The sequence below is a fragment of the Phyllostomus discolor genome, chromosome X (assembly GCF_004126475.2).
Source record: "Phyllostomus discolor isolate MPI-MPIP mPhyDis1 chromosome X, mPhyDis1.pri.v3, whole genome shotgun sequence".
Taxonomy (NCBI): domain Eukaryota; kingdom Metazoa; phylum Chordata; class Mammalia; order Chiroptera; family Phyllostomidae; genus Phyllostomus; species Phyllostomus discolor.
Genome location: NC_050198.1, coordinates 57,068,432 through 57,086,766, shown reverse-complemented (window position 1 = coordinate 57,086,766; position 18,335 = coordinate 57,068,432). Strand labels below are relative to the sequence as shown.

General features: G+C 38.1%; 1 pseudogene; it reads left to right on the top strand.

Annotated features, from left to right (window-relative positions):
• The first annotated feature begins 918 nt into the window (after nt 1-918).
• On the top strand, nt 919-1,826 carry LOC114505537 (annotated as a pseudogene).
• The last annotated feature ends 16,509 nt before the right edge of the window (nt 1,827-18,335 follow it).

Here is an 18,335-nt window from a genome sequence, read left to right as displayed (position 1 = left end):
GAAAGACAAATAGCATATGATCTCACCTATAAATGGAACCTGATCAACAAAACAAATAAGTACACAACATATAACCAGAAACATTGAAATAAAGAACAAACTGACAGTAACCAGAGAAGAGGAGGAGAGGGTTAATGGGGGAAAATAAGAGAAGGTCCTCCAAGGAATATGTATAAAGGACACATGGACAAAGCCAAAGGGGATAGGTTCAAGGGTGAGAGGCAGGGATGGGTGGGGCAGGGGGCCATGGTGCAGTGTAAGTGGAGAAAACTGTATTGAAATGACAATAATAAAATAATTGACAAGCTTTTAACCAAACTCATCAGGAAATAGAGAAAGATGGCCCAAAGAAATAAAATCAGAAATAAAAGGGGAGACATTACACATGAAACTACAGAAATACAAAGGATTGTAAGAAATTATTATGAACAACTATATGCCAAGAAGTTTGAAAACCTGGGTGAAATGAAAAAAGTTTCTCAAAACATATAATCTTCCAAATCTAAGTCAAGAAGAAGCAGAAAGTCTGAACATACTAATAACTGCTAGTGAAATTGAAACAGTGATCATAATCTCCCAGCAAATGAAAGCCCTGAAACGGACAGTTTCACAAGGGAATTTTACAAATATTTAAGGAAGAATGAACCTCTATCCTTCTTAAACTAATCCAAAGCATCCAGGAAGAGGGAAGGCTCCACAACTCTTTTTATGAGACCAGCATCATTCTAATCCCAAAACCAGATAAAGACACCACAAAGAAAGAAAACTACAGGCCAGTATCACTGATAAACATAAATGGTAAAATCCTCAACAAAGAAGCTAAAAGGAATAATCTGCAAGTGTCCTCATGTCCTCAATACTGCTGGTTTTGCTTTCCACTTAGATTCCTGGAAGTGACAAATTCAAATTTGGATAGCAATGACAAAGGATATATTTGAAGAATAATTAGGTGAAGAAAGTATGATTTTCACATTAATTCCAGTTAATGATTAATGTAATGAAGAACATGAAATGGAGCCAAACATTACTTCCACCTCAGGAGCTAACCTAAGGATGTCTAGAACAAACAATATAGTTTATTCTCCCAGATGAATGAGCAATTCAAAGATTGCCACAAACCAATTTTCCCCTTGCCAACCATTTCACCTTTAATTAATAAAGTGTGTCATGATACTTTACAGAACTGGTGCCAACAAATTAAGTGGTGTACGAAAGGCAAGGAAACAGATTTATATGAGGCTGAAGGAACATCCTTACTCTGAAGAAAAAACAAGTGAGTGAGGGATATGGAAACAGCATAAAGAGCTCCTGAAACACCACAGGAGGACACATTGCAGTCCTGTTTGAGGATATGCGAGGTGGTGATCAAGGAAGCAAGAAGTAATAAAAGTTGTAAGATGAGTAAGAAAGAGAAAGGGACCAATACATTTGAAGTGACAACTTCAGCTCAGGAGGCCATATTAGCAGCACTGACAGGAATTGCTGAAACAGCTATACAACATAAGTCTGTGAATTCATGTTCTATTCCTGTACTTGCTGAGAACTTTCTGCTTCAAACATGTGGTTTCAGGTGGTATGTGGCCCATGGCAGAACTCTCGTGGCAGACAAAGAAAGGTAGGTTCATTTGCAGTTCCATGCCAGTCAGACTTGGGTGTCTGTTACTCCTAAAATAATCATCTCTCTCCTCCTGTTAATGGCCTGCAATTTCTCATTCTAAGACCTAGAAGATAACATGCTTTGCCATGAATGTGTTACGCTGAATGAAAGGATGATGGAAATATTAAATAAAATGAAGAAGAAACCTAATTTGTACGCAATCACATAAATAATTTTGAATGTGTCATGACTCAATAAAGAATAACTGGTGGAATACTCACAGTTGAAAAATTCTCAAACAAAATATTGGAAAGCTGCATTCATCAATACATTGAAAAGATCATACACTGTGGACAAGTTTGGATTCATCCCAGGGATGCAAGGATGGTACAATATGGAAGACAATAAACACAATACATCACATAACCAAAAGAAAGACAAGAACTATATGATCATATCAATAGATACTCAAAATGTGTTTGATAAAGTACATCACCCAATTACGATAAAAACCCTCAGCAAAGTGGGAGTAGAGGGAGCATACCAAAACAGAATAAAGGCCATATATGAGAAATCTACAGCCAATTTGATATTCAATGAGCAAAAACTAAAAGCTTTTCTGTTAAGATCAGGAACAAGACAACGGTGTCCACTTTCACCACTTCTATACAACAAAGTATTGGAAATTCTAGCTACAGCAATCAGACAAGAAAAAAGAAATAAAAGGCATCCACATTGGAAATGAAAAAGCAAAACTGTAATTTTTTCCAGATGACATGATAATGTACATAGAAAATCCTATAGACTCCACCAAAAAAAAAAAACAAAAACAAAAACCCTACTTGACCAAATAAATGAATTTGGCAAAAGAGCATGATCCAAAGTCAATACTCAGACATCAAAGGCATTTTTGTACACCAACAATGAAATATCAGAAACAGAAATTAGGGAAAATTCCCAATTGATATAGCAACAAGAAAAATAAAGTACCTAGGATTAAACCTAACCAAGGAAGTAAAAGATCTGTACTCAGAAAACTAAAAAAACATTGAAGAAATTATGGAAGATACAAATAAATGGAAGCATACACCATGTTAATGCATTGGAAGAATTAATATCATTAAAATGCCCATACTACCCAAAACAATTTATGGATTCAATGCAATTCCTACTAAAGTACCAATGAACTATTTCACAGATATGGAAAAAACATTTCAAAACTTTATATGAAACTATAAATGAACCTAAATAGCCACAGAAATTCTGAGAAAGAAGAACAAAGTACGATGGATCACAATACCTGATATCAAACTGTGTTACAAGGCCACTGTAATCAAAACAGCCTAGTACTGGCATAAGAACAGACACATAGACCAATGGAACAGATTAGAGAGACCAGAAAAAAACCCAAGTCTCTACGGTCAATTAATATCCAATACAGGTGGTGGAAACACAAAATGGAGTAAAAACAGCCTCTTGAACAAATGGTGTTGGGAGGGCTGGACAGCTACATGTAAAATAATGAAACTCAATCACCAATTTACACCATACACAAAAGTAAATTCAAGGTGGATAAAGGACTTAAATATCAGTCATGACACCATACAAGTCCTGGAGAAGAACATAGGAAAGAAAATCTGAGATATTCCACCCAGCAATATTTCCACCGATAAGTCCCCTAGAGCAAGGGACATAAAGGAAAGAATAAACAAATGGGATCTCCTCAAAAAAAAAAAAAAAAAGCTTCTGCATGTCTAAAGAAAACAGTATTAAAATGAAAACAGAATCGAGTGTGTGGGAAAACATATTTGCAAATGATATCTCGGACAAGGGTTTGATCTCCAAAATATATAAGCAGCTCACATGACTCCACTCCAGGAAGACAAAAAATAAATAAAATAAAAATTAAAAAATAAAAAAAAAAACAATTAAAAATGGGCGAAGGACTTGAACAGACACTTCTACAAGGAGGACATACAGAAGGACCAGAGACACATGAAAAGATGCTCAGCATCACTAGCCATCAGAGAGATGCACGCTAACACCACAATGAGATACCACTTAACACCTGTCAGAATGGCCATCATAAACAAAGCAACAAACAACAAGTGTTGGAGAGGTTGTGGAGTGAAGGGAACCTTAATGCACTGTTGGTGGCAATGCAAACTGGTGCAGCCACTGTGGAAAGCAGTATGAAATTTCCTCAGACAACAAAAATGGAACTGCTTTTTGACCCAGCAATTACTACTGGGATTATACCCTTAGAACACTGAAACACCAATTCAGAACAACCTGTGCACCCTAATGTTAATAGCAGCAAAATTCACAATAGGTAAGTGCTGGAAGCAAGTTGAGGGCCCATTAGTAAGTTTAAGGATTAAAAATCTCCAGTACATTTACATAATGGAATACTATGCAGCAGAGAGAAAGAAGGAGCTCCTACCTTTTGTGACAGCACAGATGGAACTGGAGAGCATTATGCTAAATTAAATAAGCCAGGCGGTGAAAGACAAATACCATATGTTCTCAACTTTAACTGGAACCTAATCAACAAAACAAACAAGTGAGCAAAATAGAACCAGAGACATTGAAATAAAGAACAAACTGACAATAACGAGAGAAGAGGAGGGAGGAGTATAATGGAAGGGAGAAGTGGAAATGTCAAGTCAAGGAACCTCTCTAAATGGGCATGGACAATGGGGGAGGATAGAATGTGGTAGAGGGTGTGTGGGTAGGACAGGGGAGAGCAATGGGTTGAAAATGGGAACAACTGTAATTGAAAAACAATAAAAATTGTTTTAAATATTTTATTTGTTTATTTTTAGAGATATGGGATGGGAGGAAGAAAGGAAGAGAGAAATTTTGTTGTGAGAGAGCAACATTGATTGGTTGCCTTTCACGCGCTGCAACTGGGGGCCAAACCTGCAATACAAACATATGCCTTGACCAGGAATTTAACTGGTGACTCTTTGCTTTGCCAGAGGATGCTCAAGCAAATGAGGCACAATTCTCAGGGCAAAGGTGAGATTGCTATGTGTAGAGAAAGTGAAATGAAGCAACTGAATACTTATATCCAAACACAATAGAAAAGGATATTTTGAGAAGGGGCCACTGGATGATGTGCCAGTTCATTTAGACATTTATTATGCAAGAGACTTTACTCTTATTTTTTATAAGGAAAAAGCTCATATTTATATTTTAGTGTATCTGGAAAATATAACATGGACATGATTCATAGTTGCTAAATGATATATAAATATGAATAATAAAGTATTTTGAAAACTGTTGCAGAAAAAGAATGGACTTTTAGTTATAGAAAGAAAAACACAAAAAAAGTCTCAAATGTTAACACTTTACATTATTATTATTTTTTCATTTTCCTTTTTATTAAGTATATTTTATTTATAGTGCTATTACATTTGTCCCACTTTTTTCCCATTGTCCCCCTCTGCCCATTATCCCCATTCCCTCCAGCAATGCCCCCCCTCAGTTCATGCCCATGCGTCATACATATGAGTTCTTTAGCTTCTCCATTTCCTATACTATTCTATTTTTGTAGCTTTTTATTTATTTATTTTTAATATATTTTATTGATTATGCTATTAGAATTTTCCTGCTCCCCCCCTTTATTTCCCTCCACCCTGCACTCCCCCTCCCATTCTCATTCCCCACCCCCCACCTTAGTCCATGAGTCATACATATAAGTTCCTTGGCTTCCACTTTTCCTATACTATTCTTAACTTTCCTCTATTTTGTATCTATCCTTTTTAAAGTATATTTTATTGATTATGCTACTACAGTTTTCCCAATTTTCCCCCTTTACCCTCCCTCTTCCCTGCATCCACAACCCTCCAGTATCTCCTGCCTTGGTTCATGTCCATGGGCTGTACTTATAAGTTCTTTGAATTCTCTGTTTCTTATACCAATTTTGACCTCTTCCCATCTATTTTATACCTATGAATCATACTTCTTTTTCCCTGTATTTTTCCTCCTATTCCTCTCCTCCCCCTCCCTACTAAAAACCCTCCATGTGATGTCCATTTCTCTGATTCTGTTCCTGTTCTAGTTTGCTTAGTTTTTGTTTTTGTTGTTTCTCTCTCTCTCTCTTTTTAGGTTTATTTGTTGATAGTTGTGAGTTTGTTGTCATTTTACTGTTCATAGTTTTTTTATCTTCTTCAATTTCTTATATAAGTCCCTTTAATATTTCATATAATAAGGGCTTAGTGATGATGAACTCCTTTAACTTGACCTTATTTGGGAAGCATTTTATCTGCCCTCCCATTCTAAATGATAGCTTTACTGGATAGAGTATTCTTGGATGAAGGTCCTTTCCTTTCATGACTTCAAATACTCCTTTCCAGCTCCTTCTTGCCTGAAAAGTTTCTTTTGAGAAATCAGCTGATAGTCTTATGGGCATGCCTTTGTAGGTAATTCTTTCCTTTCCTCTTACTGCTTTTAAGATTCATTATTTTTAATCTTTGGTAACTTAATGATGATGTGCCTTGGTGTGTTCTTTTTTGAATCCAACTTCTTTGGGACTCTTTGGGTTCCTGGACTTCCTGGAAGTCTATTATTTCCTTTGCCAGATTGGGGACGTTTTCCTTCATTATTTTTTTTCAAATAAGTTTTCAATTTCTTGCTGTTGTTCTTCTCCTTCTGGCACCCCTATAATTTGGATATTGGAACAGTGGAAGTTTTCCTAGAGTTTCCTAAGCTTCTCTTCATTTTTTGGAATTCTTATTTTTTAATTCTTTTCTGGTTGGATGATAATTTCTTCCTTTTGTTCCAAATTGTTGATTTGGGTCCTGTTTTTTTCCTGTCACAGTTGTTTCCCAGAAGATTTAGCTTTCTTTCACTTTGGGTATGTTTTATTTGCTCTTTAATTTTGTGACCAAGTTTAATCAGTTCTGTGAACATTTTGGTTACCAGAGCTTTGAACTATTCATCATATAGGTTGACTATCTCCTCATTGCTTAGCCCTCTTTCTGGAGATCTGTTCTGTTCTTTCATTGGGGCCATATTTCTTTGTCTTGGTGTATTTGTTAAGCTATAAGGGGTGGGGCTTTAGGTATTTACCAGGGCATGAAAACCCTCCTTGCCATGCTGGTGTGCTGCCTGTGGGGTAGGGCCAGAGATGGAACACCTGCTCAGATCTAGCCCACTTTCCAACAAACACTCATGTGAGACTGGGAGTTTCCCCCACTCAGGCAATCCCCACCATATTTCATAGTCAACTCTAAGTCTCAGTTTCCCATTCAGCTGGCCCTGCCCATGTTGATCCACCACCTCAATGCAGGTTCTCTCCGTCCATCCATCTTATGGGTCTTTTTGGTCCAGTTGACTGTTTCTTTAATTTTTTGGTTGTCAGAGTTTCATGCAGGTTGATTTTCTGGCATTTCTGGTTGTTTATTGATTTTAGATTCATTGTTATCCTTCTTTTGGTTGTGCAAGGAAGCAAAGGGTTTCTACATACGCCTCCATCTTGGCTGGCTTTCTATGCTATTCTTAATACCCCTTTGTTTATTTTGTACCTACAAATTATGCTTAGTATTCCCTGTACCTTTCCCCCCATTCTCTCCCTTCTTTCTACCCACAGATGATCCACCATGTGATCTCTATTTATGTGATTTATTTTGTTCCTCTTCTATTTATTTGTTTAGTTTGTTTTTGTTTTTTGGTGCAATTTTGATAGTTGTGAGTTTGTTGTCATTTTACTGTTTTGATCTTCTTCTTTTTCTTAGGTAAGTCCCTTTAACATTTCATATATATGATGGCCTAGTGATGATGAACTCCTTTAGCTTTATGTTATCTAGGAAGCACTCTATATGCCCTTCAATTCAAAATGGTAGCTTTGCTGGATAGAGTAAGGTTGGATGTAGGTCCTTGCTTTTTATCTCTTTGAATACTTCTTGCCAGTCCCTTTTTTGCTTGTGTGATTTCTTTGGAGAAATCAGCTGATAGTCTTACGGGAACTCCTTTGCACATAACTGTCTCCTTTTCTCTTGCTGCTTTTAACATTCTCTCCTTATCTTTAATCTTGGGTAATGTAATTATGATGTGTGTTGGTGTGTTCCTCCTTGGATCCAACTTCTTTGGTACCTTCTGAGCTTCCAGACTTGTATGTCTATTTTCTTCAGTAAACTGGGAAAGTTTCCTTTCATTATTTTTTCAAATAAATTTTCAATTTCTTGCTCTTCCTCTTTATCCTTCTTGCACCCCAGTGATTTGGATGTTAGTACATTTGAAGTTGTTCCAGTTGTTCCTAAGTCTCGCCTTGCAGTTTTTAAATACTTTTTTTCTTATTTCTATTCCAGGTGAATGTTTATTGCTTCCTTTGGTTCCAATTCAGTGATTTCCACCTGGCTTCCTTCCCTTCACTGTTGATTCCCTGTATTTTTTTTTTATTTCACCTTGTGTAGCCTTCATTTCTTCCTTTATTTTGTGGCCATTCTCAATCATTTCTCTGAGCATCCTAATCACCAGTGTTTTGAACTCTGCATCTGATAGGTTGGCTATCTCTATGTTGCTTAATTTTGGGTGGGAGGAGTTTTGGTCTGTTCTTTCATTTGGGTCATATTTTTGTCTCCTCAATTTGGCAGCTTTTCTGTGTTTCTGTGTATTTAGTAGAGGCTGCTTTGACTGCCCATGTGGGTGCACTTTTTATGTTGTAAGGGGTGAAGCCTTAGATATTTGCCAGGGTAGTGCAACTTTTTTGGCCACTTTGTGGCTTTGTATGTGGGGGTGCTGTTAGAGAGGGAAGAATGCAGCTTTCCCTGGTCTCACCCTGTTTCCAGTCACTTCCCTCACTTCCCACAAGTGACTGCTGTCCTTCGTGAAGCTTCCCTGGTACTGATTCCCAGAGTGGGTGGATTTGTGTATATTCTAGGACCCTGTTGGTCCATTAAAAGACTCCCCTGAGAGACTGGCAGTTTCTTCTGCCACCCTAAACCCAACTTGTTTTTAAAGCCAGAAGTTGTAAGGCTTTGTTTCCCTGCCCTGGAACCCTAGGCTGCACAGTCTGGACTGGGGCTGGGATCACTTGCTCCCCAGTTGTCCCTCCCAGCTTTTATTCACCACATGTGAATGTGGGACTGCTCATTATGCCCATTACCACTGCTGTCTGACCAAGCCACACCACATCCTCTCTGCCCCTGCTACCCATTTGGATGAATGTTTCTTCTTTATATATTGGTTGTTGAACTTCCACACAAGTCAATCTTCTTGCTGTTCTGGTTGTCTTTTAAAAATTGATGTTATCCTTCTTATGGCTGTGCAAGGAGGTAAAGTAAGTGTACTTATGCCTCCTTCTTGACCAGAAGTATTTCTTTTTCATTTTTAATGAGCATATATATGGTGAAGGACAATGGGGAGACATACCTGCCAATGTTGGTGGTTCATAAACTGAGTTCTGATTTGGGTGCTCCACATCTGCCTGTGTGATCATGAGAAAGAGCAACTCTCCCTTTCTTCCTTTTTGGTGACTGTTTCTTCAGACCTCAGAAAATCCCCCTATTTGCTATATGTCTTTTGTTTGCTAATCATAAGAAGTGAAATATGTGGGCTTCTTTTGCACTTGAATTTCTTTATTATTGAAGAAGCTAACATTTGTTACTCATTGGTCATTGTCTTTTTAATGTTTGCTTATTATGTGATCAGTTATGTACAATAATTCTCATTTTGCTTCTCTATGCAGCATGAGAGAAAATTAAAGTAAACATCTAAATATTTACCTGATGGCAATTTAAATGCTGAAAACTGGAGTCCAGTATTTCTAGACTCAAATCAAATGCCCCCATGTATTGTGTTCACCTCCATAATACCAGAAATCACCTTGGACTAACACTTTTACTCATCCATGATATTCCAGTACATGTCTGTGACCTCTAATCCATCCTTGCATTAAGAAGATGTTGACATTCTGTGTATTCATCAAAAATGGAGACTGGAAAACAGAGTAGCTACGGGAAATGCTTACAGTAATACATTGCTTAAGTGGTAAAGACACAAGCCTCAGCTAACTTAATGAATGACTTTCTGGTTGAAAATAGTAGAAATATCACACTGTTTTCCATCCATGGAAAAATATATAGCAGCTGGAATGTGGATCATAGTATCTGTCTTAGTTTATTCTTCACAGAGAAACATAAAAACTTTCCTTCCCTTATGTACCAACATGACTCTGCCTCACCTGGCCTTACTCTTGTGTACCCCAGGAAGAGTGTGATCATTTCTTGAATAAGATGGCATACTGACTCCAAGAATAATGACAAAGAGGATTTTATCTTTTGTTTCTCATTCTGAGATGAAGTAAATCAAGAAGTTGTGTTTCTCTAAACAGAATTGTTATGTGTGACAGTAGCTGTCTATATTTGTGAACACTGATAAATTTGTGTGCTCCTTGTCAACCCCTATTAAGTTCCTTTTTAAATTCTTAATATATCATCTTATGAGTAATATATATATAGACATCCTTATCCACTGGCAATGTGTAAGTTTCCAGCATTGAATGAAGAAAGCAAATTCAGAAATGTCACTGGTTCAAATTCATTTCTCAGTAACTGCCAACATAAGGCAGCCTACGTGAGTTCAAACTCCCATGAGGACTCTTTTCTTTCTTGAAGTTATCTGATACATATTTTTTCATATACTGATCTGTCTTTTTTGGACTAGACATTAACTCCATATGAGGATTGCCTTCCTCTGTACCTGGAATGTTTGATATATCTGCTTTCACTTACCATGATGTTTATTCAAAGTATCCTGAGGGTTCATGGGCATTCCACCCACAGCAGACTTACCCTCATGACATCTTGTTATAAAAAGAGTGCCTTTGATCACAACTTAATATTTTTTTATTATATTTTAATCATTGTTCAAGTACAGTTTTCTCCCTTTTACTCCCATTCAAGCCCACCCACCCAACCCTCACTAGTTCCCTCCCATTACCACCCTCCTCCTAGTTTTTGTCCATGTGTCCTTCAAATTTGTTCCTCTAAACCCTACCCATTCTACCCTGAAATTCCCTATTCTCTCCCCTCTGGTCACTATCAGTCTGTCCCCTATTTCAGTGTCTTTGGTTATATTTTGCTTGTTTCTTTGTTTTTCTGTCTAGGTTCCTGTTAAAGGTGAGATCATGTGGTATTTGCCTTTCACTGCCTGGCTTATTTTGATTACCATAATGCTTTCCAGCTCTATCCATGCTGTTGCAAAGGGTAGGAGCTCCTTCCTTCTTTCTATCTGCTGCATAGAATTCCACTGTGTAAATGTACCATAATTTTTTGATCCATTCATTTACTGATGGGCATCTAGGTTGCTTCCAGCACTTAGCTTTGTAAATTGTGCTGCTATGAACATCGGGGTGCAAAGGTTCTTTTGTATTGGTGTTTTAGGGTTCTTAGGATATAGTCCCAGCAGTGGAATTGCAGGGTCAAAAGGCAGATCCATTTTTAGTTTTCTGAGGAAGTTCTATACTGCTTTCCATAGTGGCTGTACCAGTCTGCAGTCCCACCACCAGTGCACTAGGGACCCCTTTTCCCCACAACCTCTCCAACACTTGTTTGTTGCTTTGTTAATGATGGTCATTCTGACTGGTGTGAATTGGTATCTCATCATGGTTTTAATTTGCATCTCTCTGATAGCTAGCGATATTGAACATCATTTCATGTGTCTTTGGATTTTCTGTATGCCCTCCTTGGAGAAGTGTCTGTTCAAATCCTTTGCCCATTTTTAAATTGGATTCCTTGTCCTCTTAGACAGGAGTCGTGAAAGTTCTTTATATATTTTGGAGACCAAACCCTTGTCTGAGATATAATTGGCAAATATGTTTTCCCATACATTTGGTTCTCTTTTAATTTTGATATTTTTTTTAGCTGTGCAGAAGCTTTTTATTTTGATGAGGTCCCATTTGTTTATTCTTTCCTTTATGTCACTTGCTCAAGGAGACATGTCAGTAAAAAATTTTCTGCATGAAATATCTGAGATTTTCCTACCTATGTACTCCTCTAGGACTTTAATGGTGTCACGATTTATATTTAAGTCTTTTATCCACCTTGAATTTATTTTTGTATACGGTGTAAGTTGGTGTTTGAGTTTCATTTTTTTGCACGTGGCTGTCCAGTTCTCCCAACACCATTTGTTGAAGAGGCTATTTTTACTCCATTTTATGTTGCTGCTTCCTTTGTCAAATATTAATTGACTGTACAGACTAGCATTTATTTCTGGGCTCTCTGTTCTGTTCCATTGGTCCATGCGCCTGTCTTTATGCCAGTACCAGGCTGTTTTGATTACAGTGGCCTTGTAGTATAGTTTAGTGTCAGGTATTGTGATCCCTCCTATTTTACTCTTCTTTCTCAAAATTGCAGCAGGTATTTGGTGTCATTTATGGTTCCATATAAATTGTTGAAGTGTTTGTTCTATGTCTGTGAAATAAGCTGTTGGTACATTAATAGGTACTTCATTGAATGTGTACATTGCTCTTGGTAGTATGGACATTTTGAAGATATCAATTCTTCGAATCCATGAACATGGTATATGTTTCCATTTGTTTGTGTCTTCCTTGATTTCTCTCCTCAGTGTTATGTAGTTTTCTGAATACAGGTCTTTTACCTCTTTGGTTGGGTTTATTCCTAGGTATTTTATTTTTCCTTTTGCTGTTTCAGATAGGATTTTTTCCTTGATCTCTGCTTCTGCTGTTTCATTGTTGGTGTACAGAAATGCCTTTGATTTCTGGATATTCACTTTGTATCCCGCTGTTTTGCCAAATTCATTTATTAGGTCAAGCAGTTTTTTGGTGGAGTCTATAGGATTTTCTATGTACACTATCATGTCATCTGCAAATAGTGACAGTTTTGTTTCCTCCTCTCCAATTTGGGTGCCTTTTATTTCTTTTCCTTGTCTGATTGCTGTGGCTAAAACTTCCAGTACTATATTGAATAGAAGTGGTGAAAGTGGACGTCCTTGTCTTGTTCCTGATCTTAGTGGAAACGATTTTAATTTTTGCCCATTGAGTATAATGTTGGCTGTAGGTCTCTCATATATGGCCTTTATTATGTTGAGGAATGCTCCCTCTATTCCCACTTTGCTGAGTGTTTTTATCATGAATGGGTGCTGTACCTTATCAAATGCTTTTTCTGCATCTATTGAAATGATCATGTGGTTTTTGTGTTTGCTTTTGTTTATGTGATTTATTACATTTACTGATTTGCGAGTATTCAACCATCCTTGCATCCCTGGAATGAATCCCAATTGGTCATGGTATATCATCTTCTTAATGTACTGTTGGATGCGGTTTGCCAGTATCTTGTTGAGGATTTTAGGGTCAATGGTCATTAGCCATATTGGCCTGAAGTTTTCTTTGTTGTGTCTTTATCTGCTTTTGGAATTAGGATGATGTTGTCCTCATAAAAACAGATTGGGAGTCTTCTATCTTTTTGGATTTTTTGAAATAGTCTGTGAAGGATAGTGGTTAGCTCTTCCTTTAATGCTTTGTAGAATTTTCCTGTGAAACCATCTGGTCCAGGACTTTTGTGTGTTGGGATTTTTATTATTACTGCTTCAATTTAATTTGCTGTTATTGGTTTGTTCAGGCTTTCTGCCTCTTTTTTATTGAGTTTTGGAAGATTATATTTTTCTAGAAATTTGTCCATTTCATCTGGGTTTTCAAATTTCTTGGCATACAGTTCTTAGTAGTAATTTCTTACAATCCTTTGTACTTCTGTGGTATCTGTTGTAATCGCTCCTCTTTCATTTCTGATTGTGTTTATTTGGGTTTTCTCTCTTTTTTTCTTGAGGAGTATGCTTAAAGGCTTGTTGATTTTGTTTATCTTTTCAAAGAACAAGCTCTTGGATCCATTGATCCATAGAATTATGCTTTTAGTCTCTATGTGATTTAATTCTGCTCTGATATTGGTTATTTCCTTCCTTCTACTTGCTCTTGGCTGTCTTTGTTGATGTTCCTCGAGTTCTTGCAGACATAGCCTTAGGTTGTCTGTTTGGAATGTTTCTAACTTTTTTAGGTGGGTCTGTATCACAATGAACTTCCCCCTCTGGACTGCCCGGCTGTGTCCCATAAGTTTTGGGTTTTTGTGAGTTCGTTTTCATTTGTTTCCAGAAACCTTCTGATTTCTTCCCTAATATCATTCTTGACCCATTCATTGTTTAATAGCATGCTATTTAGTCTCCATGATTTTGAGTGTTTTGGGTTTTTTTTTTTTCTTGGGGTTGGTTTCTAGCTTTATCCCTTGTGGTCCAAGAAAATACTTGGTATGATTTCAATTTTTTTTTTGAAATTGTTGAGGCTTGTTTTGTGTCCTATCATGTGGTCAATCTTTGAAAATGTTCCATGTACATTTAAAAAGAATGTGTATTTAGCTTCTTTGGGATGGAGGCTTCTGTATATATCACTAAAGCCCATTTCATCTAGGGTATTGTTCAATGCCACCATATCTTTGTTGATATTTTGTTTGGAAGATCTGTCCATTCTTGATAGTGGGGTGTTAAAATCCCTCACTAAAATTGTGTTGCTGTCAATATCTTCCTTGAAGTGCTCTAAGATTTTCTTTATGTATTTGGGTGCTCCTATGGTGGGTGCATATATATTTACAATATTTATGTCTTCTTGGTGAATTCTTCCCTTGAGTATTATGAAATGACCTTCTCAGTCTCTCTTTATTGTCCTTCTTTGGAAGTCTATTTTGACAGATATGAATATTGCTACCACAGCTTTTTTTTTCCTGTCCATTTTCTTGGCAAATTTGTTTCAAGCGCTTCACTTTCAGCCTGTGCAGGTCCTTTATCCTGAGGTGGGTCTATTGTAGGCAGCATAAGTGTGGGTCATGTTTTCTTATCCAATCAGCTATTCTATGTCTTTTGATTGCAGCATTTAATCCATTTACGTTTAATGTTATTATTGATAGGTACTTATTCATTGCCTTTTATGTATGTGTGTTCCTCTCTCACTCTCTCTTTTCCTTTCTTTCCTTAAAGCAGTCCCTTTAGCATCTCTTGCAGAACTGGTTTAGTGGAGGTGTATTCTTTTAGACTTCTTTTGTCTGAGAAGCTTCTTATTTGGCCTTCTATCTTGATTGAGAGGCTTGCTGGGTAAAGCAGTCATGGTTGCAGGCCTCTGGTTCTCATTACTTGGATTATTTCTTGCCATTGTCTTCTGGCTTGGAGTGTTTCCATTGAGAAGTCAGCTGTTAGCCTTATTGTGGCTCCCTTGTATGTTAATTCCTGTTTCTCCCTTGCTGCCTTTAAGATTCTCTCTTTGTCTTTAACTTTTGCCATTTTAATTATGATGTGTCTAGAGGTGGGTCTCTTTGGGTTCCTGTTGATTGGGACTCTCTGTGTTTCCTGGGTTTGTGTGACTTTTTCTGTCATCAAATTAGGGAAGTTTTCTTTCATTACTTTTCCAAATAAGTTTTCGATCCTTTCCTCTTCTTCTCCTTCTGGTATCCGTATTATACGGATATTATTACATTTCATATTGTCTTTCATTTCTCTTAATCCCTCTTCATTTTTTCTGAGCCTCTTTTCCTTTTCTTGGTCTTTCTGGGTGTTTTCTTCTACTTTGTCCTCTAGCTCGCTGATCCGATCTTCTGCTTCATCCATCCTGCTTTTCCTTCCTTCTAGTGTGTTCTTCAGTTCAGAAATTGTATTCTTCATTTCCTCTTGGCCCTTGTTGAGACTTTCTATTTCCTTTTTCATGGTCATGTAGTTTTCAGTGTGTTCATTGTAGCTTCCCTGTAGTTTTTGGTAGCTCATTGTGAGCTCATTGAGCTTCCTGACAATCATTGCTTTGTACTCAACATCTCATAGGTGAATTGCCTCTATTTCATTTAGCATTCTTTCTGAGGGTTCCACTTTTCCTTTCATTTGGGTATTGTTTCTTTGTCTTTCCATTGTTTTTGAGACTCTTCTTGTTAGCCTCAGCTTCTTATATTGATCAGTTCTGGCTCCCTGGGTTTATGGTGTGAACTTCTTTAGTAGAATAGCAGTGAGTTTCAGTGGTGCGGTTTCCTTGATCTCCCAAGCTCACTGGCCTTGAGCTGTCATTTAACTTGGTTTTGTGTTTGCCTTTGGGTTTTGATTGTTGTTGAGACCTTCTTTGGTGGTTCCTTCCCACCAGCTGGTTAGATGAGGGTCACTCTGTCCACCACCTCCTGTATTTTGTTGTGCTGGTGAGGGGAGGTTGTGTTGAAGCTGGTTCTTCTGTGTGTATAAGGTTTAAATAATTCTCTGTTGCTCTTATTCAGTTGTTTGTACTGCGTACTGTCTCTACTGTTTAGTTGTATTTCCATATAGGTCTTGGATTGAGGTTTGTGTGGTTACTACTCCCTCCTTCACCTTCTTCTGTTGTTACCTGTTAGTAGTTCCTTTGTTGTTGGGTTTCCTCTTCCAGTAGGTATCCTGGTGTTCACCACCTCCACCTATTCTTTTTTTTCATCAGTTGGAGGGGGAAGGCAAAATGGTTTAAGACAGCAACAGAGAATTCTATGCTATTTACAGTAGTAGCAAATAGGGAAAAGATAGGAGATCCATAGACTATGTATTGTGTTAACCGTGATCTTCCACCCAGCTAGCTGATTTTTAGAAAGGAAGGAAAGAAGATAAGATTCTTGTTGGGCAAAGAAGGATTGTGTGTTGGATCTGTAAGGCAAGGAGGTTGTGGGAAGTCAGATTCTGAGGTAGAGTGAGAGTAAAGCATAGTAAATATGTGCAGTGTGTGAGAGAATAGAGTTAATCACTACAGTAATATATTTCAGGAATCTTTGAAATTGGCTAAGATCTGGGGGGGGTGCGTGTTGTGAAGTAATTACAATTGCATGGAACAGTAGTTATTTACAATAATATTATGGCAACATTCATATGACTGAATCAATGAGATCTAGGCAACAAGAATAGGGAGTATAGAACATCCACTAGTGTGCTAATGGGACACAGGTGAGTTAAAGGACAGTAGATTAGCAATACAGTATGGAAAGTGATATCAGGGGAAAGCCGTCAGGTCATAGAATATATCCAGCCTAGCAAAGCAGACTACACAAAAAGAAGAGGGATACAAAAATACTATTAAAAAAGATGTAAGAATACTGGAAAAATAATAATAATACAAATATGCAATAACTTGCAGGTTCTGTGTAATAGCAGAGTGACATTTATCTCACTGTCCCAGTTGTTGTGATGCCCCTTCTTTGGGTTCAACTCTGGTCTTTTCAGAGATCCAGGATTTTGTCTCACTTGTAGGTATTTAGAAAAAAATTTTAAAAAATAAAAATAGAAAAGGCAGATGAAAGAAGGAAGAAGAGATAAAATTGGAGGACAGGAAGTAGGAAGGAATAAAACAAGAAATCAGGTAAGAGAGGAAAAAGAAGTCAAAGGAGAATAAAAACAATAAAAATTACAAAATTAAAAATTGTTAAAAAAATAGAATCAAATTAAAAAGTCTCTTGGTTTCAAAGTGGCTAAACCAGTTTTTCTGCTCTTGCTGGCTGTGGCAGGCTAAGGGGTGATTGGTATGGCTTTTCTTCTTTGGCCAGCAGAGTTCCCACTTTCTCCTCAGCCTTGTGCCCTTGTTGTGGGAATCAGATCTTCCCCCAGGGTTACTGCTGTTGACTGGGGTGCAGGGATGCTCTCCCTGCATGCGTGCTGGGGTGCCAGCGCCCCCAGGGCTGGGTGGCAGGGAGGCTGGAGCAACTGATCATTTTAGGAGAATTCCCCAAACAATGTCTCCTTCTTCTCCTTCACTCCTTCACTCCTTTCTCTTGAGAAATTCCTCCTGTTCAAGCCTGCCACTCCCCACAGTGGCCTGGCTTCTCCCACCACCAAACGCTCCAGCCAGACCGGTGACTGTGGGTGTCCGGGCTTGCTTCGCAACCCAGCCTCTCTGGTGTCTACAGCCTGCACTGTTTCTCACAGCCCTTGTGTGTTTGCTAGCACCTGTATTCCTCCCAGTGCTGCTCAGGTCTTGTTTGGCTGGGAAGGGAGCAGTTGTTCCAGCTCTCTCCCAAGGACTCTGTGGCAAACCCAGCAGTGGGCCCTGGGCCTGGGGCTGCAGCCCCGCAGACCACAGGCTGGTCCTGGGACCCTACCTTGTTGCAGCACTCTTCTTAGGGCCTGGTTTTTTGATTCCACCACAATCCTTGGTCCCCTATTTTCAAAAATGCTGAAGTATGTTGGTTGCTTGCTTCACTATAGATTGGTCAGAATTTTCTCCCCTGAGCAGAGGGAAGCCGAATCTGCTCCTTCCTACTCCAACGCCATCTTAGCCCCTACAACTTACTATTAATCAAAGGGAAAAAAACTTTTTTTCATTATGTTGCTTTGGCCCTATGTTCTGCATAGAGACTTCACAATGTCAGGCTCTGACACTTTCTATTCTACTTCACTTAGTTGCAGCAGTGTGAGTCACATCTGAGACTTTGAGATCTGGCATGATGCTGAATATTTAATGATAAAATAAATGTGTCATATAAAATATATATTAATCTTGTGACTCAAATGCCAAGGAAGTTCCTTGTTGACTGGGATTGTACTGATTTATTCCCAGAGGATGAAGTAATAAAGCTGTGTTAGGAACTGTTAGTAAAAGTTGTGTCACAACTTTTGTAGCACTGAGTGTGTTTCCATTGGCTAATGGATACAAATATTGAAAGCCTTCTTGGCACAGAAGTCTATCCTAAGGCACTCAGTGTGGGATACCTCTGATAACTCCTCTGTGTCCTTGATTGCAATAGCCAAC